At 42.0% G+C, this 27,454-nt stretch overlaps 1 protein-coding gene across 8 annotated transcripts in view; it reads right to left on the bottom strand.

Annotated features, from left to right (window-relative positions):
• The window catches only part of CADPS2 (calcium dependent secretion activator 2), a 1,861,089-nt gene that overhangs the window by 1,629,517 nt on the left and 204,118 nt on the right, over positions 1-27,454 (bottom strand). The window lies entirely within an intron of this gene.

Genomic DNA, 27,454 nt, shown 5'->3' with positions numbered 1-27,454 from the left:
AGGAGCCCTTTAAATTTTCATCGCGCTCCCGCCGTCGCGGGAAAGCGCGCATCGACCGGGAAATCCGGAGGGGGCAGGAGCCCTGAGACCAGAGCCCAGTGTCCAATCAGAAGGGCAGGAGCCCTTTAAATTTTCATCGCGCTCCCGCCGCGCGGGCGGCGCCCGGGCAAAGCCCGGGCCAAGGGCGGGCCCGTCCTTGCCCGTCATTGCCAGGAAGAGCCAGGGCAGGGCCACCCCCCTGACATTTTGTAATTGGTAAAGGCTGCCTGAAGGAAGCACCATATGGTGCTGTGGGTGGAGTGAGGCACCCAGAAAGATCTTCAACAGTTCGGAACTCCAACGCCCTAAACAGGTTCCACAGATGCAGGACTTGGGCAGTGGCTGACAACTATCTACCTACCCGGACACCTTCTCAAACAGAGGTGATCAGCCCTTCATGCCTCTTAGATATCTCAGCACTCCCTAACACAAACCTCAGCAGAGCTAAACAGGGTGAGGAAAAGAGAGGGAGAGTGCTCACAGGAAATAGATTGCTAAACTTTTGCACAGGATCTGATTGTCCTACCAAAACAAGATGGGTAGACGGAAGGGAGGGATACCTTTGGAAGAAGCAGGCAATAACAAGACCTTAGACGGCTTCCTCCAAAAAGCGGTAGGGGCACTAGAAAAAGAAATTGAACTGGTCGAGCGCCGTCTAACTGCTCCCCCATCCTTCTTTTCACCAGCTTCCCAGCCCCCCTCTGCAGAACCACCAGCACCAACCACCCTCACAATTCAAACACTCAACGCAGAACCCTTGGACAGAACCATACATTCTTCAGGATCTACCCAGCCTATGCCAATCAGGCCTACACCCTCCCCAAATCATGGCACAAAGGGCAAAAGGAAACGGGGGGAGACGAATCTAAAGAACAAACGAGCCCGTGTCCTGGACCCCTCTGTCCACACCGTATCTACCAGACCTAAGGATTATATACCTGCCCAAACTTCCAACTTTGGCAACCTGGATATTACTTCTATCACAGACTTTATTAAAGATGAGCTTCTAAAACAACTACATCCTATAACAATCCGTCTATTAGCCATCGAGGAGAAACTCGATGCCCTCATTAAACCCAGCCAGCCAATCCCCCCTTCCCCATCGGGTTTGCACTGTCTGCGACAACACCCTATCCTTGGCCCCCCTGTCAATGATGCCAGTAGTCCCCTTCTCCTACCACCTATGGTTCACAAGCCAAAACCACCTTGCTCTGACACACTACATCAACTACCGAAGCTCTCTACACCTAGTCTGGCTAATCTCCCTAAAAAGTGGTACGCAAAGAGCGACTTCTCTTACCTAAGGCGGACTGGTGAAATTGCCCCTTCCACAAACACGGGCGCCAAACCCCATAGAACCCACCCAAATATCCCAGTAGATCGGATGCGCAGGGACTCAGGAACTAACATGGGAACTTTACATCTACCACCAGAAGCCTGCCCCTACGTGCTTGTTATTACGAACGTCCCTAAGCTCAAGTTCACCATCCCAGAATCATTCACAGAACTGAAAAACAAGGTTATTCATTGGTTGCATAAACATGCTAGATTCGCATTCCATATGATACCCTCAATATTAATGGTGAGGAGGGTGGGTTGGGTGGGTCCACTCAAAAACCCTGGTACTGGGGACTGTATTGTTATTAACTTTAATGCGCCCTCCCTTGTCGAACAGCTTTCCCTAAATGCATGCCATCTCAACCCCCTAGGGGGGGCCACTTCACTTTGCAGGCCTCAGGCCTTTTACCCCCATAAAACTGTACCAGGTTTCAAGGGGGTGACAATGACATCCAGAGATTTTCCTAGGGCTCAGATGTCAACTGATTTCCAGCCAAGTTGCAATCCTGCCTCGCCCACACTCTCCGAAAACGATTGACTATTACACTTGACTTTTCCTAATTCCCGAGGTTCAAGCAACTGGAACAAAAACTATCCTATAGCTGGGAAAAATGAAACTTATAAAACAGGGCAAATCAACTGTGGGGCCGAATATACTTCCATTAGCAACACTAGTGAGTCTACTCTAACTCCCGCTCTCGCCCAGTCAGACTATCTTAAATGTTCTGAAATCCATTTCGGGGAATTAGATAAGGAGCGCAGGGTGATTGAGATTAATTTAGCTACAGACCCACTAGATCACAGCAAACCCGCAGACCCACCTCTACTCCAGGTATTTGATTGGCTTAGGCCACCCCCTGTCCTAGATGGGGCTGGAAGCACCCTAGACACGACTGAGAAGGGCATAATGCTTCCCCACGGTACCCTAGTCCCCAGAGAGAATCCCGTGGCTGAAGCTCCCCATAACAAACCAGATGGCTTAGATACCATCCTCAGTTGGAACATTGCCGGGTTGGAGAGTAAAATGAACAACCCTGAATGGGGAAAATTTATAGACAAACATAAAATATGTCTCTTCCAAGAAACCTGGGCGCTGGAGCCTAAATATAGAATCGGTTACAAAAGCTACTGGGTTCCAGCAAATAAGGTGAATTCAGGGAGACCCTCAGGTGGCCTGCTAATATGGCTCAGCTGTTCTCTCAAATGCCAAATTGAACCAATTGATTTGGGCTGCCCTGATCTAATGGGTCTATCAATACAATCTCTTAGAGAGAAACCACTTTTAATAATTAACATCTATAATAGGAGCCTGGGCAATAAATATGAGTCCAACGCACTGACTATTTTAGACAATTTTCTCACCGATAAATCACCCTCTCATTTTATTCTCATTGCCGGAGATTTTAACACCACTTTTGAACCCTACTCGCTGGCCCAGGAACTATATAAAGATGAAGATGCTCACTGGGGCATCCCCCAGCTGGTGTCAAGCAAAAGACCTAAAATCAACAGACTATCATACCAGCTCATGGACATTACATTGGCACACGGCCTCCGGGCTTGCAATGGCCGTTCCCGCTCGGATCTTAACCTTCACCCCACATTTAAACGTGGGTTGCAGAAGAGCCAGATTGATTACATCTTGCTCGACATCTGCCTTTGGGGTCACATGGTCGATATGAACATCACAGAACATGTGGAAAGCGACCATGAACCACTGATTCTATCACTCAGGAACCTACTACCCCTACTTGAAGTCTCCTGCCCCAAGTCCTATAGACAGCAGCTCGCACTGACCAACAACAGGCGAAATGTTAGATGGAAATCCCTGATCACTGACATAACCACTTTGGCAAAAGTGTACAGGCAGCTGGCGGATCATATGGAATATATACTTCAACCCACGAAAGATAGTGGTGGGCTTATAGCAGCCCACACACTGTTTTTTAACTCTTTAAAAACTCTACTTACTAAAGAGTCGGCAACAGAGCCCAAACAGAACTCTAACGCAAGATGGTTCAACACTGCATGCAGAGAAGCACAGCATAAGTTGCTGAGAGCCCTAAGAGGTGGCCAGATGGATTATATAAGGGAAGCTAGAAAAGACTACAAAAAGGAACAAGGTAGAGCCCGTAGGAAATGGGATGAATCAAGATGGGACCTCCTCCTGGAATCTGCTAAAACAAACGACACCACGAAATTCTGGAAATTGGTAGCCGATGCCAGCGATGAACCACACCGTTCGCCTGGTGCCTCAATACTCCCTGCAGAATGGTCCGACCATTTTTCCCAATTATACCTGGGGTCCGCCGATGCTGCTTCCCGGGATCTGATTCATATCATGACCTCCGAGACCCCCAAAATTGAATTCACTTTGGCAGATACCAAGGCTGCGATTGCCTCAATGAAATGGGGAAAGGCCCCCGGCCTTGATAAAATACCAGGAGACCTTTACAAGACGAATCCAGATGTATGGGCCCCATACTTAAACCTCATTTCCAATGAGATAGCTGCTGGAGCACCTGTTCCGAGCTCCTGGTTGGGAGCAGAGATAGTCCCCATTTTTAAGAAAGGCGACCCCTCTAACCCTGCCAACTACCGCCCAATCTCCTTACTCGACAACTTCCAAAAAATCTTTGCAAAGCAAATTTTGTCCTGTCTAGAAGACTGGATTTTAGAAACAAACGCCATCTCTGATCTACAAGCAGGGTTCAGACCAGCAGTCAGTACTATAGATCAGGTGCTAAGATTTTTTACAATAAAATGGAAAACTGTAGAAATAGGAAGGGGTAACCTTTACGTAGTTTTTATTGATCTCAGAGCCGCGTTCGACCTGGTCCCCAGAAACCAGTTATGGCTGACGCTAGCCAATATGGGTGTCCCGCATGGCCTTCTGAAACTTATTACCCGCCTACATGAAAATACCTATGCCCAAATCAGGAACGGCAAGAAGGGTGATCTCACAGAACCAGTGGCTATTGAGAGGGGAGTTAGACAGGGGTGCGTTCTGGCCCCAACTCTTTTCCTATTATACATAAACAACTGTATCAAGTACTTAGCAAACTGCACAAATGATTCTCCCAAGCAGGCTGGAACTAAAGTCCCCTGCCTACTCTACGCAGATGACACTATTCTTTTGTCTAAATCACCCATGGGAATTCAAAACTTGGTAAATCAGTTTGGTGTATACTGCAGAAACTATGGATTAGACATAAACCATAAGAAAACTAAACTTATGATATACAGCGCCCCGAACAAGAAGCTCAGCGCAAACATAAAGATGGATTTAACTCCCCTGGAGAGAGTAATGGAATATGACTACTTGGGCATTAGACTATCTGACAAGGGCAGCTGGGAGCCAGCCATAAGGAAAGGGGCACTAACAATTAGCCAAAGATGTGGAGTAATAGGACGCAAAGCCAGCACTGCCACAAGCCCCCCTCTGATTCTTATCTCTGAAATATATAAAGCACAAATCCGTGCTGCGGCCCTATATGGAGCAGAACTTTGGGGATCACACAGACAGATGGATACTCTCCAAACCAAAGAAAATAACTTCCTCAGACACATATCTAGACTGGGGAGGGGCACGCCAATGCTCCCCCTCAGACTGGACCTGGGCTTAAATAGTATCAAAGACATAGCATATCTAAGACCACTCCTGTATTGGGTCAGACTATGGAAAACAGACGAACTTGAACCCTACAGGGCAGCAGTTAAAGAACTATTACCACCTCATCACGGATGGGAAAAGGTACGGTGGCTCAGGGAGATGAAAGCGGCATGGACCAAACTGAGTCTATCCCAGTACAGGGAGAACCCCGAGATGATTCCTGGCAGTGCTAACCGCCTGATCAAAGAACATTATTGGGCAAAAATCAACGAGGAATCTCTCGGTTCAAATGGGTCAGGTCGGCTGACAGCAGAATTCCTGCTGGTCAAACACGTTCCCTTCCCTGAAAGCTCCCTGGATCTACCCATACCAGCCCGTGCTCGCTCTCTACTACTCCAGCTCAGGTACGGGACACTGGCGGTCAATAGCTACACGGCTGGTTGGTCGACTAACAGTTCCCCATCAGACAAATGCATAAATTGTCATTTATGCAAGGAAACAGCTGAACACATCCTATTTTTTTGCCCTCTGTACAAAGGTCCCCGAGGGAAGTGGATTATTCCCCTGTGCAGAACACTCCATCCACTATCCCGCAACAGCCTATTCAGAATATGTAAATACGACACTTCCATACTGATAATCAGCGCTGTTTCTAAATATCTGGCAGCAGCATGGAAAATTCGTAATAGGACTATTCTAGATTTTAACTCACTGTTTGAAGAGCTGTCTAGAAAACAGTAAATCAGCATCCTGTTATATCAGCCTTGGGCTCTAATTGCAAACCGCGACTTATTGAGCACAAAAGACCGTATTTCTAAACAAGTGCTACATCGGGTTATTTTAATTAAAGTGTTTTATAAATTTAAAATTATATTTAATTTTATAATTGCCAAGATGCAACTTATTGGATTAATTAACACCAAAAGAACTAATTAACCTAGAGTATCATCTACCTCTGTCTGACTTCTTAAATTTTTAACCAGTTTTACTGTCTGGAGTCTTAATGTCTGATTTTATATAGAGATGTGCCACACAACAGCTTTTACGTTATTATTATTTTATTGTTCAGGGTTATGTACAGGGTAAGATCCAGAGACTATTCCGAGCACCTCCTTCACCCCACCTATTTATGTAATCTTTCTCAGGCAGCTACTGGACCCCTACTTTTTTTACTATTGTTCCTTTTATTGTGTACTGGTTTATGGTTTTTATCTTTCTGTACGTATGTATATATTTTTAAACCTTTTAAATGGCCCAAATTTGGACCGAATAAACTATTGATTGAAGTGACCAGGGAGTCCCATGTTAGTGTAGCAGACCCAGTCCACATCATGGTCAGCATCAAATTGTTCTTAGGTCCTGCTTTACCACGACCATTGACTAACATTGACACATTGTGCATCTTGGTGCTATTTCAAATTAAAACTTTAAAAAGTCACATCTTGAGTTCCCCTAATTGTTTTTTCTCATTTTGTTTACTAAATTGTACACTATTTTTCCAATTCATTTTGTGATTATTATTTTTTGCATTTCAACTTTAAAATCGTTTTAGTACTTCATAAATAATTTACACATTGCCTTTAAGTGAAGCCTGTCTGCTTTGTGCTGTAGCTACCAAGGTGTTGAGGTCAGGTTCACTTAGTGATTATATTGGTTCACTCTGAGGATTGTAATTCTACTTGAGGTGGATACTTGACCTCATAATTAATAATAATGAATTGAAGGCCTTGCAGAAGTTATAGATGGAACTAAAGATTAATAAAATATTGTAGGGTAGTGTGATAAATATTTTGATAAAAATGATCAAAGTGAGCTACAGATGTGTGTTTACTAATTATTCAATAAGGCCTAATTTAGCCATGGTCTGGTTAGCCTGGCTAGGACTTATACAGCTTTCATTGTCATCCATTTGTATTTACAGAAATAAATGTGCATTTTTATTTTACATAAACCAGCCTTTCCACATGCATGTCTCTGTGTGCCTTTCTATTTCAGAAAATCGGCAAAATAGAAGTGCAAGCCATTGGCTCATTATAAATAAATTGTATTAATGTGTGATCCTTGTGAGGAAGCCATGATCAAGATGTTGCTGTCTTTGTAAATTCTGGATCCTTTGATAGTGTCTTTCTGTGGACCCTTCAGTAGCTGAACTATATATTGTGTTTCTTTTTTATATGAATGCCATTTCCTTAATTTCTTGTGCATCCCTCTTTCGTTAATATGCAGTAAAATAGATGTTTAAAGGTTTATCATATTGAATGTAACATATGTACTTGAAAATGTATTGATCTGTGTGTTGTAACATTGCTGGCCTAACACTGTCAGACCACTAGAAGTAACAGTATATGACTTTTCTGTCTAAACCTCTATAAAATATTATATTTGTTGATTATGTGCAAGATCTTTCTTTAGCTTTTACGCAGAATGTAAAGAAATGCCTCTTTTTGCATTATCACCCCCAAGGTTTAGGACCGATGCTGCAGATTTTTCGACTCAGAGTACACTGTGGCCTGCTAACTAGACCTCCGAGTCTGTGTTCTAACCCCTCACAAAATGCATGTTGAATTGTCTACCATAAACTGACTTACATATGGTACTAAAGGTACCCAGGGGATGTAAGACAAAGTGTCAACTACCACCTCTATGGATGCAGCACTGATTGTGCCACCCTGTATGGGGCAAATGACAAAATGGCTCCCAGCGTGCCACTGCAGTCTGGATGAGTTGTTTTAAACTGGTAGTTCAACTTTGCCATGAAAACAAATGGCTAAGCCCCCAGTTCCCTTAACACTATAGATAACTCTCCCTTAAGGACAGGTTGTTGAGCCCTAAAGCAGAGAGCTGTATATTAGTGAGACATATGCTTTTAATGTGTCCTGACAGCAACACTTCCAAATTGTAGTTTTGCTGTGGAAAGGTTAGTAGCCCCAATGGGTAACACCAAATTACCAGCTGACCCCTCAGCCCATCTAACTTCTGAATGGGAATACCAAGAAGGGTAATTCAAAGAATCAAAATAATTGCACAATTAAACCCAACCTAATGCCCAAGTCAAATTCAATGCCACTTCCAAGGAAATGCAACTTTTAGAAAGTTGCTACTGATGCCCAGTTTGTCCAGTGGCCTTGCACAGTTGCTGGCCACCAAACAACCTTCTGCCCTCCTGGGTAGTAGTGTAAACAAACAATACTTCCTGAGCATGCCCACTTTTTTCTCATGGGCATGTAGCTCACAGGCAGCCACACCACTAATGTGGGCTACCAAGCTCCTAACATCCAAGGAAGAGTACAGATTTGTTGGAAGTGGGCAGAATAGTACAAACTACGATTGCTTGATGCCACACATAGCTGGATGCTGTCACACGGGGAGAGAACCTGTAAACCCATTGGCTAGTGACCGTATCATCACCCAGGGCACTTTTCTGAGCATAAGTATAGCACCCCTGCCACGGTGAACCTTAGATCATGCCAGAACTGGAGAAAGGACTCTAGGACTGCCATGCTGACCCCTGGACCCAGCAAGAGTGGCTGCACCATCTGCTGAACTGCACGTGCTGCACCCTGGGCTAGCAAAGACAGGACTGTGCCTATCGCTCCTGGCTCATGGAAAAGTTGCTCCTGAGCCCCAGACCCAAGAAGTGACTCCAAGAGTCAGTTGGCTTACCCCATGGCACCTGTGCCAGGGACAGCAAAGCTGAAGAAGCCCATTCCAGCAAGTCAATAGCCGCTTTCGCTGACAGCTGCTGGGCGCTCGCAGACACCAAACCATTGATGGTCAAAAGTTGCACCTGAGTCTGTTCGACCTAAAAGTGTCATCTGAATACAGATTACTCACCGAAAAGGGACATCCCCCTTCACCATATGTTACTGGTAGAACCGCTGTGTACAGAGATCTGTAGTCCAGCTACAGCTGGCCACCTACTGGTTCAAAGAGCCCTTTGAGGGACACAGACCCTTGTGGCCCAAGTTGCCCCCACTTAACACACGGACCGAGGAATAACAGTAAGGCTACCCCTATTGACCACAGAGAACCCACTTAAGGACAAATTATATTTTCGCATAATTTTGCTTATTTGTTATGAAATCTTACATAATCAGCTACAAACAAATTAGATGATTTTGCACATGGCTAGTCATGACTAGGGAGAAAAAGATGATGATGTTGACAGGATAATCAGTTCATAGAATGCATTCAGCACCAGCAGCGACTTCTGCTAGGCACAAGGAAGTGGGGAACAACATGGTCACCCCAAAGGATCCAAGCAGCCAACCTCAACAGAAGAGACTTACAGTGGGATCGTCAAGCAGGTCACACACAAAAACAAAGCACTATTATGTCTATGTTCGTCAACTATACACCATACCATCAAATCTGTAATCTGATCCGTTTTTAAATGGGAAACTGGTCAACACGATGACAGTTCACCTCTCCTTCTCTTTGGTGAAAGGAGAGGGGTTTATGTCAGTGGTTCCGAACCTTTTGACTTCTGTGGACCCCCACTTTATCATTACTGGAACCTGGGCACCCCCACTGAGTCATTACTGAAAGCTGGGGACCTAATCTGTGAATATCATTTAATTTTCTAAGCGGTTGCGGACCCCCTGAGGAGGCTTTGCAGACCTCCAGGGGTCCCCAGACCACAGGTTGGGAACCACTGGTTTATGTAATTTGTACAGACCTTCTGTCCAACATGGACGGTTCGAAGCAAGATCTATTTTGCCACTATCACTGCGGCAAAGCTGCAAATGAAGTGCAACTATTTGTTGTCAAGGCAATGAAAGATAGTACTGTACAGTGCATCCATCTCACTACAAACATGGGGACCAGATGTCAAGTTACAGGGAGTCTCTGTTGCAGTGTTACCATGGGGCAAGCATGCACAGCTGCCTACATCCTGATAGTAGAATTCAATGACAAAATCAAGAAATGGCTTCAACCCAGAGTCTCAGGATTAGATTTGCTGCCACTCACAAGAGCAAAAACATTGTCAAAGTCATGACTGATAGAAGATACTTCAGATTGTGCTGTATAGCCCATTAGAGCAATCTACTTGAGCAGGACTTCCTTAAGAAAGAAGAAATAGTTCACAAACTTACTGGATACCAGATGACGGACTTACATGCATTTCATCCATTTGTTTCAAGCCCAGAAATGCCTGAGGGTCAATCAGCATGTAAAATAAAGTCCCAGTAAAAACCCTGACACATGTTTCAACTTGTTTGGCACTAGCTACATGCTGCAACATCTGATCAGTATAGGGCTCTAAGTGATTATGTGCTACAAAGGGGAGGAGATGCTCATGCTAAAGCCATGTCAATGGATGTTGACAAATGGAATCTAATAGTGTGCCAGATCAAAATACTCACATCTTTGGGAATTTTGATTCTAAGTCAGTAAGGAAAATTATAAAATGAGCCATGATATCTCATTGTTACACTTGCTGGGGACCTCTTTGCTTACGATAGAAGAATCATCTATCAATGCTAATGAAGAAGTACCTAGTTTAGCTAACAGCTTAATCATTCTCCGTGATACAAATATAAGGCTGCAACAAGAGATTATAGCCTTCAAACAGTATATCTGTGCCACTATGCTGGATCCATGATGCTAACAAGGGCTGTCTACTTTCATTCCTTTTTCATTACTGGATGTCTTTATTTATAAGAGCTGGATCACCAACATGGTGACTGAGCTTGAAGCTTAAGATCGCAACTTTGAAGGCAAAGAAAAATAGCTGTCTTCATCAATCTGTGAAGAGCACACTGGTAGTTCCAACAGTAAGTCCTTGCGGTTCTGAGACATGGCTGGAGCTTCTGACAACCACCCTCTGCCTCTTCATCAGCTGTTCCGAGCACAGATTTTACTAAGTTGCACTGAAGAGATGGGCTCCTGCACATCATCTCTCAGGATTACCATGGGGGAAATGTTAGGTATGTATGGCCTGGGTCAGTGAACAAGTAAAAGTGGCTCACAATAAGGGATTTATTTTGCACTTTTGGTTCGCTGGTCAAGATCACTATATACCCGCCCAACCTGGAACTTTCAACCTGGCATCACATGGAGTGTAAAACTAAATTGGTTATTCTATTTTCAAACTAGGATTGCATAAACCCTAGATATGCATATTGTTTACTGTTGCACTGTCTTTCTAAGACACAGCTATAATTAATATTCTCTCCCCGTAAAGGCGCACTGGCCTCTACACCTGTCCATACCATGATTTTATTTGATGAGTAAACGTGATGCATAATTACACTGTAAGTCACTGGGTTGGTGAAACAGAACAAGACTTCCGTGGTGACACAGACTGTATCTATATATACTAATAAATGATATAGGGTTTCCAATCCTGTCTCAGATAGTCCCCAGTAGAAAGGGTTGCTAAGGATTCCAGGACAACCTTTCAACCACTGAGAGAAGTTGTTTGCAGGGGCACAGCTATCATTAGTGCAGCAGGTGCAGTAGCACATGTGCTCCAGAGTGTGGTGGGTCCCCTCCTCCCCAATTTATGACCCAATGATAAGGCTTGCACCCAGAGGCCCTTGCCATGCCCCTATGTGCTCCACATGGGAACTCCAACCCACCTCTATTCCCTAGGTCAAAACAATCTGCAAGAGGAGGGAACACCCTTTCAAACACACCAGATGCAAATAGTTAAACAGCAAGCTTTTGGCTGATCATAGGGAGCTTAGAGTGGAGCACAAACTGGGAAAAACATCATCATTCTCTCATGCATTCCATACCTTCAGTGCCATGGGAGCATGTAAATGCACAAGTTTACATCTACATATCAACGACATAGATGCCCGTTCTCACAACTTTACTTATCTTTTATTCATTTGCCTGACTGTGTTAATAACATTTGCATGCTTAACAGTGAGGTGACTGCCATTGACCCACTGAATCCATAATGCCTGAACACAAGACAAATTGACTCACAACTGAACTATTCTCCTTAGGCATGGTCTGTGTGCTCTTTATCATCTTTTAGTGATTGGCTGCAATGAGCAATATATAGAATTATAGATGGGTTACAGTGAATACAGGGGTGTTTTTCACCACCAGGTTGTGAGTGACATGGATTAAACAAGACCGAAGCTCGAATTGTATGTCACTCAGAACCCCAAAGTGAAAAAAACTCCCCGTGATTCACTTTTAACTCATCTACAATTTTATGTTACAAATGCCTACCCACCCGCTGCAAATGATCTGCCCCTGCTTTCATCTGCTACACTGGGACAGAGGAGTAAATGAGAAGCCATAGAGAACATGGACTATCTTCCCTGTGCCAAATGAAAACAAATATACCTGACCACCTGTACACACACCCACCACACTATGGGGGTCATTATGACCCCGCCGGTCAGCGATAATATGGAGGAAAGTACTGCCAACAGGCTGGCGGTACTTTCCTCCATATTATGACACTGGCGGTTTGGCTGAAGCCAAACCGCCAATGTACCACACCGACCGCCACAACGGTGACGGCCGCTGGGCTGGAGACATCAATCTCCAGCCCGGTGCCTGGCACTTGACTGCATGCGGGATTATGACCCCGCCTACCGCCATGGTTTTAGTGGTTTCATTACTAACATGAAAACCATGGTGGTAGGCACTATCAGTGACAGGGAATCCTTTCCCTGTCATTGAAAGGGTTCTTCCCTACCCCCCTCCCTCTCCACAAGTTAACCCAACCCCTGTTCCCTCTCCAGACCACCCCTCATACACGCCCCTCCCTTCACACCCACACATCCATTCCCACATTCATCTACGCATGCATACATCCATTCGCACACATCCGCACACACCTTCATACATACACGCACACAGTCACACAACTCAACATACATGCACTCACAACCCCAGACATGCACACACATACAACATGCAACACACACCTGCATACACACACGCACAGACATACACACACACCCCCACACACACACAACACCCCCTTCCCTGTCGGTGCACCCACTTACCTGTGTCCAGGCGGTCCTCCGGCAGAAGACGGGGTGGGGAGCTGCTGCCAGCAGCAGCGTCCGCCAGCAGAACACGGCCAGGCCGTATTATTTGTCATAATACGGCAGGCGGCGGTCTACTGGCATGGCGATGCTGCTGGCAGCAGCACCACCTTACCGCAATCTGCCGGCATGGCCACAGCCAGATTTCCGCCATTCTTCTGGCGGAAATCCAGCTGTGGTCATATTATGGCAGATGGCTGGTAGCCGTAGCGACGGTCTTTTGGGGGGCATAGCCGCAGTGGTAGGCGTTTTTTACTGCCAAAGTCCAAATGAGGGCCTATGTGCCTTCCCTTCGCTCCCCTTCAGAAGCTATTTTTCCATACATTCCCTGACAGGCTCTAACAAGGCCCATCCAGAGGAGCCTGGAATTCCTTTATGATGCAGCAACAGTGAGTTACAAGATCTTTAACTCATGATTGCTACCTCACAGTAGTGAATTATCAGATTTACAATCTGACATTCACACTGATGGCACTCAGTGAGAGGCTTACATAACAAAGAATTACAGATGTGTAACACGGAATTATGGGATGTTTTTCACTGAGGGGCTGCGTGTGACATCAAATAGACAACGAGATTGAGGCAAGAGTGGTCCTTCAGGTCACTCAGAACCCAGATGTGAAAAACATCCCAGTAATTTGCTTTTTACTCATCTATAATTTAATGCCCTCTTTTCCCTGACTCAAATGTGAAAAATAAATACCTTACCTGCCATCTTTACCAAACCCCATTACCTTCCCTGCTTTCCTTCCTCCTCATGCAGCTGATCTTTTTGCTTTCATCCAGAGAAGAGCTGCACTGACAGACTCACAGAGAGCCCTGTCAGATTGGTAAGCCTTTAAGACTTAGCAACAGTGGGTAACGAGTTTTGTTATCAACTGTTGCTATGCTATAGCAGTGACTTATCAGATTTAGAAACTGATGTAAATGATAGAGGTTCACTATGAGAGCCATGCATAACTATTCCCTAAAGAGCAAGAGTACTAATAGACTCCAAATGAAGGTATGACCTGTAAAAAGACAGCAGCATTCTCCAATACCATTGCTCCACAGCCACCACGACAGTCTTGCCTACAACAGTACCACATAGCGCACTCCACTATCGTGTTACACGCATACTTGAGACTATTAAAGCATTTGTCATTTTCTAACTTAATAGATAAGAGAGGACCGACTACATAATGTTGTATTTACTAAGCTAAGGTGAATATAATTATGCAACAATTTTAGAGTATTCACTTCAAAACAATTCGGAAGTGTGCCATACTTTTGGACAGTGATGAAGCAGGAAAAAGAAAGTTTAATAAACATTCATATATCATGTAACAAAACCGTATAAGACAATGTGATTTTAGCAAAGAAAATTAATGTCTGTAGAAAAATGTGCCCACGAAATAGTTCGCCATTAGTATGAACAAGCTTAATTAATCATGAAAATCGATAAATGTATGAATGCGTCATAATTGAAGCTATATTCTATGATTTTCTCGTTAAAGTGTTATATGCTTAGCTTAAATTTAGCAGAGGGTTTGGCCTAGTCGCCTGGTCTCAATTTTAACTGTGTAGTTTTCACTATTAACAAAGACGTGTTTTGGACCTTTAAAAGCTGTATTTTTCCAGTAGAATGACTAATGCACTTATCTTAAAGTTGCGTGCTAAGCAACTTTCATCCCCTTTGAAGCAAGGTCAGTTTCTGCAGGTGCAGACAATGAGGACACTGATGCAGAATTAATTGGCAACTTTGTTGCTACTTGTGTTCCAAAACTCCAAGGACACCTTAGGCGTAGGTGAACATTAAGAGAAGGACACTATTCAATGGTTAAAGAGAAACCACCCCATGGACCCTCCAATGGAAGACCCTGAAGAATTTGGAACGTTTCTTATTTAATCCCACCGGGCGAAGAGAAGTCAGCCATTTTCTTTGGTGCCATTTTGAAGCCAGATTCAAGAAGCCATTTTGATGACACTTTGATGCTTTTTCTCTATCCCAGAGAGAGACTTTAAAGGATTCTCACCCTAGAGACTTTAACTTTAACTTTACTTTACCTTGCCCATTTAATAACTTTTGGTCCCCCCCATTTTCCTTGCAGCTGCAAGGAAAACTTGCCTTAAACTTTGCCCCTATGAAGTCTGCCCCATGCTGATCGAACCGGTACCTGAAGGACGAAGACTTACCTTGAGTGCTGATTGTATTTGGTAATTATGAAAGGATAAATGTATTATTCATTGTATTTTCCTTCTTAGGTACCAACTGCTTATTTTGAGAGAGCCTAAGCTAGAAGTTTTCTAAATTTATGTTGATTAAATTAATTTTGCATGAAGCCCCACATGCCAATGCTAATCAGAGGTTAGTTGAGGTATTCATTTGATGCACCGTGCTGAATTGAAATCTTGTTATGCTGACCGATGTATGCAATTAGTCAAATTCAGTTACTCTTATTAGTGATTTGCACAGCTATAGCTGAGTGCATTATAATCCAAGTTTTGCGTAGATTGCGTTTCTTCCGTCGCTATGGACAGCTAGTAATGTTCGTATATGTGTACCATTTGATTTTGAGACTTACTTACATTGTGTTAGCTTTGTTAATATAGGGAAATAACCTCATTAACTTTTAATAAACTGGTGTGGTTATTCATGACTGAAAGGTCATGGTGTGTTTAATTATTGATTTTCTGTTAAACTAATTTGTTGATTGATCACTAATTGAGTATTGGTTATTAATTATTAATGATTATTGATTTGAGGGATCCGACAATTCTTTGGATGAGAAGAGCTCAAACCGGTCAAAAGGTTCACCGACCTCCGGCGTGTCCAAGTAAAGTAATTTATAAGGACTGGACGCGCTATCAGAAGATGGTAGCAGAGACTGATGGTTTGGTCCTTTGGGACCCCATCCGAACAATAAACGGATTCAAGTTAGAATTTTCTTTAATACAACAAGTTGGAGAGATGATGATGCCCTAAATCCCCAATGACTTTCCCAGAATCTCGGAGCTTGCGAATGGAGGAAATGGAGGTGTGAGAATGTTTTTGGCGTTTCCAGTAACGGTATGAGTGAAGTTAGGGTTTCGCGCTTGCATAGCTTATGCCGCAGATGAACTGTGAAGTTTGGGAGGATTTTAGGGGGTTACGAACTCCAATCAAAATTTTAGAGGAGTGGTACTCCAAAGTGTGGGAGTAGGGAAGTCGTCGAACTTCATATGTGTGTAGCGCTTTTGTGCAGGAAAAATTGTCCACGTGGTTGTTGATGTTGAGACGGCCCTGCGAGGTCAGGAGACTCCGGAGTATGCTGAAAAGAGTATGAGACACTTGTTTGATGTTGTAATTTGTTCGGTTTAATAGGTTGATCGGGCGTGGTCAACGAGTCAGTACGTATATTGAGGAATGAAAGAAAATGTTCGACTTTGAGATTTGACAAATTCTAAGGTGCACTAGAATAGTTCATTGATCAGTTGAGAGTAAAGTTTGCAGGTCAAATTTTGCTTGCGAAAGTGGGAAACCGAGAAAGATGGAATAACTGCCGAGACTAGTGAAAAATCCCTAAGGTTTCAGAAGCGATTGTATTACCTTTCCTGTAGTAAACCGACAGATTTGTTTTCTTCTTTTTGATTAGTGCTCACAATATATTGCAGAAATTAGTTTTGAGTGAAGCTGAATGAAGGAGGACAAGCCGCAAGACTTTGTCAGCCGCAGTGTGTGAGTGCGACGTCACTAGGAGCCGCACTGGGATAGGTTGGTTGGTGAGAAGGGTCGCGCACGGATTGGACGCAGTCCGTGAAGCGCAAATGGTGGGGAAAGGCAAGCGAAGAGTATTCTGGGAATTAAAGTCACTTATTGATTACATTTTGAGAAAATAAAAGACGGAAAGATTAAATTTTTCAAAGCATTTAAGAGTGCCTTAAGGGGAGATGTATATATTAAAGCAAATGTAGGAGAAGAAACACCGCCTGAGGGTACACCATCTTAGATCGTAATTGAAGAAAAGGGTGTCGCACCATGTCTTTGGTTAAAACAATGGTGTAAATTAACAGAAAAACATGTAAGTGTAGCGTTTCCTATCCATGGGACATTTAATCTAAGAGTTTTGGAGAATTTAAGATTTGCGCTATATGACATGAAAATACCTCCAAGACCAGCACAGTTTGAAGCATTAGCAATTTGGGAACAAATGGCTAGAAGGCAACTACAAAAGAAATTTGAGACGAGAGTGAGAAAAGTAGAAAAGACACTAGCGGATGCTAGATGAGACAGTGCTCTAAAGGTTTGGAGATCAGACATATTGCAGGGAGTTAAATTGTTTCCAGCAATTACTGACGAAGCAGAAATGGAAGGAAAGAAAGCTACCCATAAAACAAACAAGAGAACCTCGAAAAGGTCAGATGAATCAAACGATGAGGAATTCATTCTGCAATTGCTAAATCACCGTCCACCACCATATGTGGAAAACGAAAATGGCCCAAGCACTAGTACTGCCCCTCCAGAACCAATACGGGGTACTGTAACACCGAATTTGAGAACATTGCAGAAGCAAAGTAGTCCTAATATGCCTTTGACACCAGAAATACCACAAGTTCAGAGAATATATCATGACATGACTAAACTGGAACCTGTTAATGATTATCAGCCACAGGTCCAAAGACGCTATTATGATGAGCATAATTTGGAAATGACTTCAAATTTAATGGTGCAGAGAGGACAGAATTACCAAAGACCGACATTGGTTCAAACCGAACCACCACAAATTTTGATGCCCCAAAGGCAGATACAAGAAATGCCAAAGTACATTCAAACAGCAGAAACACAGTTAGACATGCCAGCAATGATGAACCTTAATGTGGGAATTAACATGCCACAGAATTTGGGTAACAGACAGAATCCGGATGCAATATCTTTGCCTATCACTGTAGGTCCGCCAGTACCATTGTATATACAAGCAAAACCAAGTGTATGCGATCAAGGGGTAATGACACAAAATGAGACAGGGAAAAGATACATAGAAAATACCCAAGAAGTGACTCCCGTAGGAACACTCTCAAACAGATCTGGGTCTTTGTTGGAATTTAGTCCAATTCCAATTTATGTTCCGTCAACTGTGGTAAGGTCAAGTCCACCACTAATAATACCGCAAACTTCAAAAACAGAAATATTACAGAAACCATCAGTAGCAGTAGACGTAGATGCTACATTAATGTGACTAAACGCACAACAGTTAACACAACGGTTGAACAGTCTGAATTCCCCACAGAGTACACCCAAGGGGAATAGAGAAGAAAATTTGAATCAAATAGGATTGGGCATGGAAGCAGGTGAACTTGTAGATGGGATGATGGGTTTGAACAGGTTAGAATCCTACACAGAAGAAGAGCTGAGATACATTTGCCCTAGAATTACAAGAGAAGTAAGCAGCATACATAAGAGGTTACAAGAAATTGCAGACAGACACAAAATAGACATAAATAAAACCAAGCACTGGAGCAGAAGTTACAGGTTAGACTTTGAGACAAAAGATTTTGAACACATGAGGTCTGCAGGAATGAAAACACACCTTAAAGAGATACTGCAAAGCGCGCAGTTTTGGAGATGTTTAGACAAGTGGGAGAGTAGGTGGGTTAAGAAAAAGGATAAGAAGAAAGAAAGTATCCCAGATAAGAATGATAAACTACAACAGAATGATGATCTTATAACCATGTTACCAATGAGAGAAACAGCAGGAGGAAAACTTATCCATGTACCACGGCACAGGTGTGACATTCAATCTTTTACGGATGATTACCCTAAGTTAAGAGAGAAACCGATCGAATGGTGTCAACAAACAGATTTGTGAAAACTCGCGAAATGTCTTTGGGAAGACCTGAATACTTTATTCGAAATTGTAGTTCCAGCAGATTTGTGGAAAGATTGTAAAAGGGCTGTAGAGTGGCCAACAAGTGAACCGGAAAGAGATAAGGACACAGGTGCACCATCGCCTAGGGTAATGAGCATATACCATAAAGTGACTGAGTATCTGAAAACAAAAGTTGCGTTGAAAAATGTAGATTGGCAGAAAATTGACAGAACAGCACAGGAAGTTAAAGAGTCGATACATGCATACTATGAGAGATTGTTGAAAGCATTTAAAATTACAGTGGCACGGAAACGATTGAGGTAAAAGACATGCTCCATTTTGTATTCAGATTTGTGGAAGGATTGAGACCCGAAATTAGCCAGATGATTAAAATGCATTTGATTTGTTGGCAGTCAAAATCGATCGATGAAGTGTTGAACTATGCAAAATACTGCAGTGATGAGATTGAGACAAAGCAGAAAAGGTTGAAAGAAAAAGTGATGGTGATGCAGATTAGAGCAGCTCAGACAGGTTTGCAAGGTTTCCAACAACAGTTGCCGCAGCAGCAACAGCAGGGAAATGCTATGTTTCAGCCACAGATGAGAGGCCAAGGAGGTTTTGTGAATAATGGTCCTGATTTAAATACTGTCATAATTCCTAATGGTATACAGGCAATGAAGAAAGTGATGCCATGTCACACGTGCGGAATCGTCGGGCATTGGAAACGGGAGTGCCCAATATTGGTGCAGGAAGGTGTAGGTCAGCAAAACAATGATGTCAATACATTTCAGAATATGAGAGGACCAAAATTGAGAGGTCAAAACCCAAATTTCCCAAATAAAGTAAATCAGATGCAAGGTCTACAACCTATACAACAACAGCAGGTGCAAATGCCTTGTGTACAAATGGTAAAATCACAGCCAATGCAACAGCAGTTTCCTATGGTACCTAATCAGCAAATGCAAGTACCCTTAGCACCAATGAATCAGCAACAAGTAATGCTTCCTCAACAGGTTACAGGTCAAGGAATGAATCCTAGTATCACAGTACACCAATTCCCGTTACACAGTGAGAATGGAATAAACAATGAATGGGAGAGTGAAAGTTCAGATGAGGAGGGAAATTGTATGCTTGCAGCATCTTTGGAAGTTGATCAAAAGGGACCATATGTGGAAGGAAGAGTTATGGGTCACAGCGTTTCATTTTTGGTTGACACAGGAGCTACACGCTCTACAATTCGAAGTATCAAAGTGCCAAATTTGCCACTTTCAGGGAGAACAGTTCAAGTAGTGGGAGTAGCAAATCGGTATCTGACAAACCCAATTACAGATCCAGTGCAGGTCAAAATTGGTAACTTTCAAGGGTTACATAAATTTGTGGTGTGTGACTCAAGTCCAATATCCTTATTAGGAAGAGATTTATTGTACAAACTAGGATGTTCGATTATGTGCTCACATAATGGAATACAAATTCTGACAAACAGTGATGAGGAAGAAGAAGACAGTTTAGAAGAAGAAGAAATTGAAACTGTTGATGAAGAGTATCCCCTGATTACTCTTTATCCTATGCTCACTGAAGCAGATATTCCAGCTGATTTACAAGAAACTGTTGAGAAGGAGGTGTGGGATATGACAGGGAAAGAAGTATGATTGATCAAAGGAGCAGAAGCAGTGAAAGTGACTGTAAAACCTAATGTAAATTTTCCTCAGACTCCACAATACCATATGTCACAAGATACTCTCATGAAAGTCACCCAACTCATTGACGAATTTGTGAAACAGGGAGTACTGAAAGAAGTACTAAGTAGTCCATATAATTCACCAATCATGGGACTAATAAAACCAAGTGGAAGGGTCCGAATTGTTCAAGATTTGAGAAAAATAAATGACATAATAGTCAAATGTTGTCCCGTAGTACCAAATCCAGCTGTAATAATGTTTCAAATTCCCTGTGATGCAGAGTGGCTCTCAGTCATCGATTTGTCACCAGCATTCTTTTCTGTGCCTCTGCATGAGGAAAGCCAATTTCTTTTCTGTTTCAAATTCCTGGACAGAGTCTACAGTTTGTGTCGAATTCCTCAAGGGTTTTCGGAGTCACCATCAATTTTCAATCAGATTCTAAAGAAAAATCTGGAATCATTGTAATTACCATTTGAATCAACCTTAGTACAGTATATTGACGATTTACTGATTGCATCCAAAACAGAAAATGACTGTACAGTTGACACTATTGCCCTACTGAATCATTTGGGAAGGAATGGACACAAAGTGTCTCCTTCGAAATTGCAATTCTGCCAAAAGAAAGTGAAATATTTGGGTCACCAAATAGAAAAAGGGTCGAGAAAAATAATGAAAGAAAGATTAACGAGTGTTCTTCAAATGAGTCCACCCAAAACAATAAAAGAGGTGAGAAAGTTTTTGGGAATGGTGGGCTACTGTCGCCAATGGATTCCCAATTTCTCAACTCTAGCCAAACCTTTACTGAAACTGACCGAGAAAGATGCGCAGGATGAAATAATGTTGAAAAGAGATTAAATGGATGCCTTTATAGAATTAAAGGAATGCATGTGCAGAGCTTTAGGTATGCCTCATTACACAAAGCCTTTCACATTGTTTTGTCATGAACGTGATGCATGTTCCTTGTCTGTCTTGACTCAAGCCCATGGTGGCGTAAACAGACCAGTAGCATATTTTTCAGCTACTTTGGATCCAGTCGCAGCAGTCTTACCAGGATGCTTGCGTGCTGTAGCAGCAGTTGGTATGAGCCTGAATCAAAGTGAAGGAATAGTGATGGGACATCCTTTAACAGTTATGGTCCCTCACTCAGTCGAAATACTTTTGACACGTTCCCGAACACAGCACATGACTGGTGCTAGGCTTACAAGGTACGAGACAATAATTTTGGGATCACCTAATGTGCAGTTAAAAAGATGCACTACATTAAATCCAGCAACTTTGTTTCCCAGTCAAAATGTTGAAATTGAAAACGCAGATGATATCGAGCATGACTGTCTTCAAGTGACTGAATTTTGTACTAAACCAAGACCTGATATCAAAGATACTCGATTGGAAGAAAATTATCAGATTATTTTTGTTGAAGGTTCATGTTTAAGAGATGCACTAGGAATATTGAAAGCAGGATATGCTGTATGTACAATAACTGGTGTTCTAGAAGCATCTTGGCTTCAAGGAATTTATTCTGCACAAGTAGCGGAACTAGTAGCCCTTACAAGAGCTTGCCAACTTTCCGCATTAATGAAAGTCACCATTTACACTGACAGTCAGTACGGATTTGGAATAGTGCATGACTTTGGACAATTGTGGTCACAAAGGGGCTTTATGACCTCTTCAGGATCACCAGTGAAAAATGGTGGAAGAATAAGAGAATTGTTACATGCTATCCAGTTACCAGGAGAAGTAGCAGTGGTAAAATGCAGTGCACACTCGAAATCACAAGACCTCGTTTCTTTGGGAAATGGATATGCAGATCAAGTCGCAAGGTTTTGCGCAGTGAACTGTATATTGCTCAGAGACGAATGGAATTTGATAAGTGAGCCAGAACTTGAACCAAGGGAAGCTTTTGCTCTAAAAGTTGTAGACACAATAGAAGAATTGAATTTCCTACAAAATAATGTTAGTAAAGATGAAAAACTCTCATGGAGTAAATTACAATGCGTAAAGAAACCAGATGATTAGTGGGTTTCAAATGAAGGGAGATTAGTTTTGCCAGACAGTCTTTTGACGCAAATAGCTAGGTTATACCATGGACAAGCACACATTGGAAGAGATACCATGATTAGATTATTCAAAATCGATTGGTTTAATCCTAAATTCCGCCAAGTTGCTGAAGCAGTTTGCCATTGTTGCGTCATTTGCCAACAAATGAACGCAGGGAAGGAAACCGTAGTAAATTTGAGCCACATTGGAAGAGCAGGTGGGCCATTTAGCAGGACGCAAATGGATTTCATTGAGATGCCTATGCATGCAGGCTTGAAATATGTGTTGGTGATTGTGTGTATTTTTAGTCACTGGATTGAAGCATACCCTACACGCAGAAATGACAGTCTCACAGTTGCAAAACTACTCTTGAGAGAACTAATACCACGTTTTGGATTTCCGATCTCTTTAGAATCAGATGGGGGAAGTCACTTCAATAACAAAGTAATCAAATTACTATGTGCAGCATTGAACATTGAGCAAAAATTGCATTGTAGCTACCGCCCTGAAGCATCAGGACTAGTGGAGCAAATGAATGGCACGCTGAAATCAAGAATGGCGAAAATATGCGCATCCACAAACTTGAAATGGCCTGACGCGTTGCCCTTGGTGTTAATGTCAATGAGAAACACACCTGATAGAAAAACTGGACTATCACCACATGAAATACTCATGGGCAGAGCCATGAGACTTCCAGCAGTACCTGTGAATGCCCTTGTAAATATTACAGATGATATGGTATTGGACTACTGCAAAGGTCTGGCTGATGTGGTCTGCTCTTTTTCTCACCAGGTGGAGGCAACCACCTTGCCACCGATCCAAGGGCCAGGTCACGCCCTGAAAGCAGGTGACTGGGTTGTGGTAAAGAAGCACGTGAGAAAGTCGTGTTTGGAACCCCGTTGGAAAGGACCTTTTCAAGTGATTCTGACGACTACCACCGCGCTGAAGTGTGCGGGAGTTCCCAACTGGATTCACCCCAGTCACACGAAAAGGGTGACGTGTCCCAAAGAAGAGGAAATTGAAGCACTGAAATTACCAACAACTAACAGGAAAGTACCAGGCACTGAGACAGAATGGAGAGAGCCTGAAAGCGAGCAAGAAGAAATTGAGACAGAAGAAATATTCTCTGAGGAAGACGCAGTCGATCCTTTTGAGGACAACAGAGAAGAAGCCTCAGGAGGTGACAAAGATCCTATCTCAGGTGAAGAAGCAGGAGAGCCTAATAAGAGGAGGGCTTTCCCAGAAGCAGACGATACGGGAAAGGAAGGAGAAAACCTGATTGACCTCCTAGGGGAAGGAGACAAGACAGAGCAAGGCAAAATTGTTCCAATTCTACCAGAACCGGTTGCAGGTCCATCAGGTGAAAGCAACGTGAAACGGAGACAAAGCATATCACCAGTGAAATCAAAGACTAAAGAAACATTAAACAAAAACAAATGGCCGAAATTGAAAGAGAAAAGAAAAGAAGTGTCTATCATAACAACATTGAATGAAGAAAAGGACACAGCCAAAGAACAAGAAAAAAGCGAAAGGGACTCGAAAGGAGATGCAAAATTGAAAAGGAAAAGAATAGCGAGCAGAAGATATTCTGGTCCAGAATGGGCATACACAGCCACTAACGATTGGTCAGGCGAATTTCTATCTCTTAGTCTTGAAAACGAAAAAGAACGACGACACTTTGGTACTTGAAAAGTAAATTCCATGAACATTACCGAATAAGACATTGATAACCTGATTGACTTTGAAACCGATTTTGAGACAAAGCTGCTAAACCAATAAGAGACTAAGCTGCTAGAGAAAAACCGTGTGAACTTTGACCTCGTTGATCCCACACATATATATATCTGCACATTTGATTTGATAAGTTATCTTCAACTTTCTGATTCTCTATACATCATGACAGACAATATTACACAAGGACATAAAATGAAATATTGTAAATACATGTGTATAGGTCTAATAATTGCATGTGTAATAATAATTTTAGCAATAATTCTTGGAATGCATGGAGAGAATGAAAGAGACGCGAATGATGCTTCTACTTTTAAAATTACTACTGAATTAACTCCTTTGAAGAAACTCGAACAAGGCGAAAAATATTTACATGACAAGAAAGAAATCTCATCTAATGTTTTCTATCGCTTGCTGAATGAGTATGTTGAGACAATGGACGCGAAAGATTGTTATGTATGTACCCAAATTCCTACCTCAGTAATAGAAGGGGTGGCATATCATAACATGCCTCTTACGTATGGAATAACATGTAGTTTGTTACTGACCAGATTTTATGGCCAGGAATATATTCAATACTTTTATTCCAATCATGATGTCGTATTTTCATATGTCCCCATAATTGAGTATTTGAGTAAAGTAGCAAGAGATTATTATATAAAATTAGTTAGAGGTTTCATTGAAGCAATAATTCCTTCAGTAGGAGTTATATTGAATTCAATTAAAATACAAAAGTTGTCTACTATTGTGGATAACATGCTGACAAATTTCTCAGGAGCAATGATCCTGATGGATACTGAACTTGCAGCAGAAAGAGCTATGACTCTTCAAGACCGGCTTGCTTTAGACATTCTTTTAGCAAAGAATGGCGGTGTTTGCAAAATGCTTAGTGCACGTCACTGTTGCTCTTATATACCGGACAACAGTAAACAAATTAGAAATATGCTTGCAAATTTAACTAACGATAGTACAGATTTTAAAGAATTGAAAGAACCAGGAGTATGGGAAAAGGTTGGAAAATGATTTGCTTCCTTGGGAAATTGGCTCAGCAACATTTGGAACAAATATTACTGAAAATAGTAAAAGGGACATTAATAATACTAATTTGCTTAATAGGTATTTGGGGAATATGGAAAGCTATTAAAATATTGAAGTCAAGAAACAAGAGAAGAATTGAAAAGAAAGAACAAAAGGAAATGGTAAAATTATACAGGGAAAAATCAAAGGGAGTAAAAAGGAAACGTGAAATGATTGAAATGCAAAATTATTAAAACAGAATTTTAATGAAATAAAATTTGTGAGAGATTTAATGTGATGACATAATTAGTCATCAGAGGAGGGATCGATGAAGCAGGAAAAAGAAAGACTAATAAACATTCATATATCATGTAACAAAACCGTATAAGACAATGTGATTTTAGCGAAGAAAATTAATGTCTGTAGAAAAATGTGCCCACGAAATAGTTCGCCATTAGTATGAACAAGCTTAATTAATCATGAAAATCGATAAATGTATGAATGCGTCATAATTGAAGCTATATTCTATGATTTTCTCGTTAAAGTGTTATATGCTTAGCTTAAATTTAGCAGAGGCTTTGGCCTAGTCGCCTGGTCTCACTTTTAACTGCGTAGTTTTCACTTGTATTAACAAAGATGTGTTTTTGACCTTTAAAAGCCTAATTGTTCCAGTAGAATGACTAATGCACTTATCTTAAAGTTGCGTACTAAGCAACTTTCATCCCCTTTGAAGCAAGGTCAGTTTCTGCAGGTGCAGACAATGAATACACTGACGCAGAATTAATTGGCAACTTTGTTGCTACTTGTGTTCCAAAACTCCAAGGACACCTTATGCGTAGGTGAACATTAGGAGAAGGACACTATTCATTGGTTAAAGAGAAACCACCCCATGGACCCTCCAATGGAAGACCCTGAAGAATTTGGAACGTTTCTTACTTAATCCCACCGGGCGAAGAGAAGTCAGCCATTTTCTTTGATGCCATTTTGAAGCCAGATTCAAGAAGCAATTTTGATAACACTTTGATGCTTTTTCTCTATCCCAGTGAGAGACTTTAAAGAATTCTTTAACTTTAACTTTACTTTGCCTTGCCCATTTAATAACTTTTGGTCCCCCCCATTTTCCTTGCTGCTGCAAGGAAAACTTGCCTTAAACTTTGCCCTTTTGAAGTCTGCCCCATGCTGATCGAACCGGTACCTGAAGGACGAAGACTTACCTTGAGTGCTGATTGTATTTGGTAATTATGAAAGGATAAATTTATTATTCATTGTATTTGCCTTCTTAGGTACCAACTGCTTATTTTGACAGAGCCTAAGCTAGATGTTTTCTAAATTTATGTTGATTAAATTAATTTTGCATGAAGCCCCACATGCCAATGCTAATCAGAGGTTAATTGAGGTATTCATTTGATGCACCGTGCTGAATTGAAATCTTGTTATGCTGACCGATGTATGCAATTAGTCAAATTCAGTTACTCTTATTAGTGATTTGCACTGCTATAGCTGAGTGCATTATAATCCAAGTTTTGCATAGATTGCGTTTCTTCCGTCACTATGGACAGCTAGTAATGTTTGTATATGTGTACCATTTGATTTTGAGACTTACTTATATTGTGTTAGCTTTGTTAATATAGGGAAATAAACTCATTAACTTTTAATAAACAGGTGTGGTTATTCATGACTGAAAGGTCATGGTGTGTTTAATTATTGATTTTCTGTTTAACTAATTTGTTGATTGATCACTAATTTAGTATTGGTTATTAATTATAAATGATTATTGATTATTGATTTGAGGGATCAGACAATTCTTTGGATGAGGAGAGCTCAACCCAGTTAAAAGGTTCACCGACCTCCGGCGTGTCCAAGTAAAGTAATTTATAAGGACTTGACGCGCTATCAACAGTAACCTACAAGAGTACAAGCAGTCACACATCCGAGAAATGCATTCTAAAGGCCGAACAGCCTCCTTCTGTAGGATTGAAGATGGACGAGCAAGCTTGTCCAGAAACAAACTTACACACACAAGTTCAACAGGTCAGGAGACGTTCTAAAGTGCAAACTAGGCAATTGCCGATGGCCACTACCTTCCAAGGAGCAGCCTGAGAAATGTCAGACTCATTGCTTTTGAGCACACAATGGACCATAACACCCCTCTTG

This window comes from Pleurodeles waltl, chromosome 4_1, assembly GCF_031143425.1.
Source record: "Pleurodeles waltl isolate 20211129_DDA chromosome 4_1, aPleWal1.hap1.20221129, whole genome shotgun sequence".
Taxonomy (NCBI): Eukaryota; Metazoa; Chordata; class Amphibia; order Caudata; family Salamandridae; genus Pleurodeles; species Pleurodeles waltl.
The sequence above is the reverse complement of the archived record's forward strand: the minus strand, read 5'-3'. Positions and strand labels throughout refer to the sequence as shown.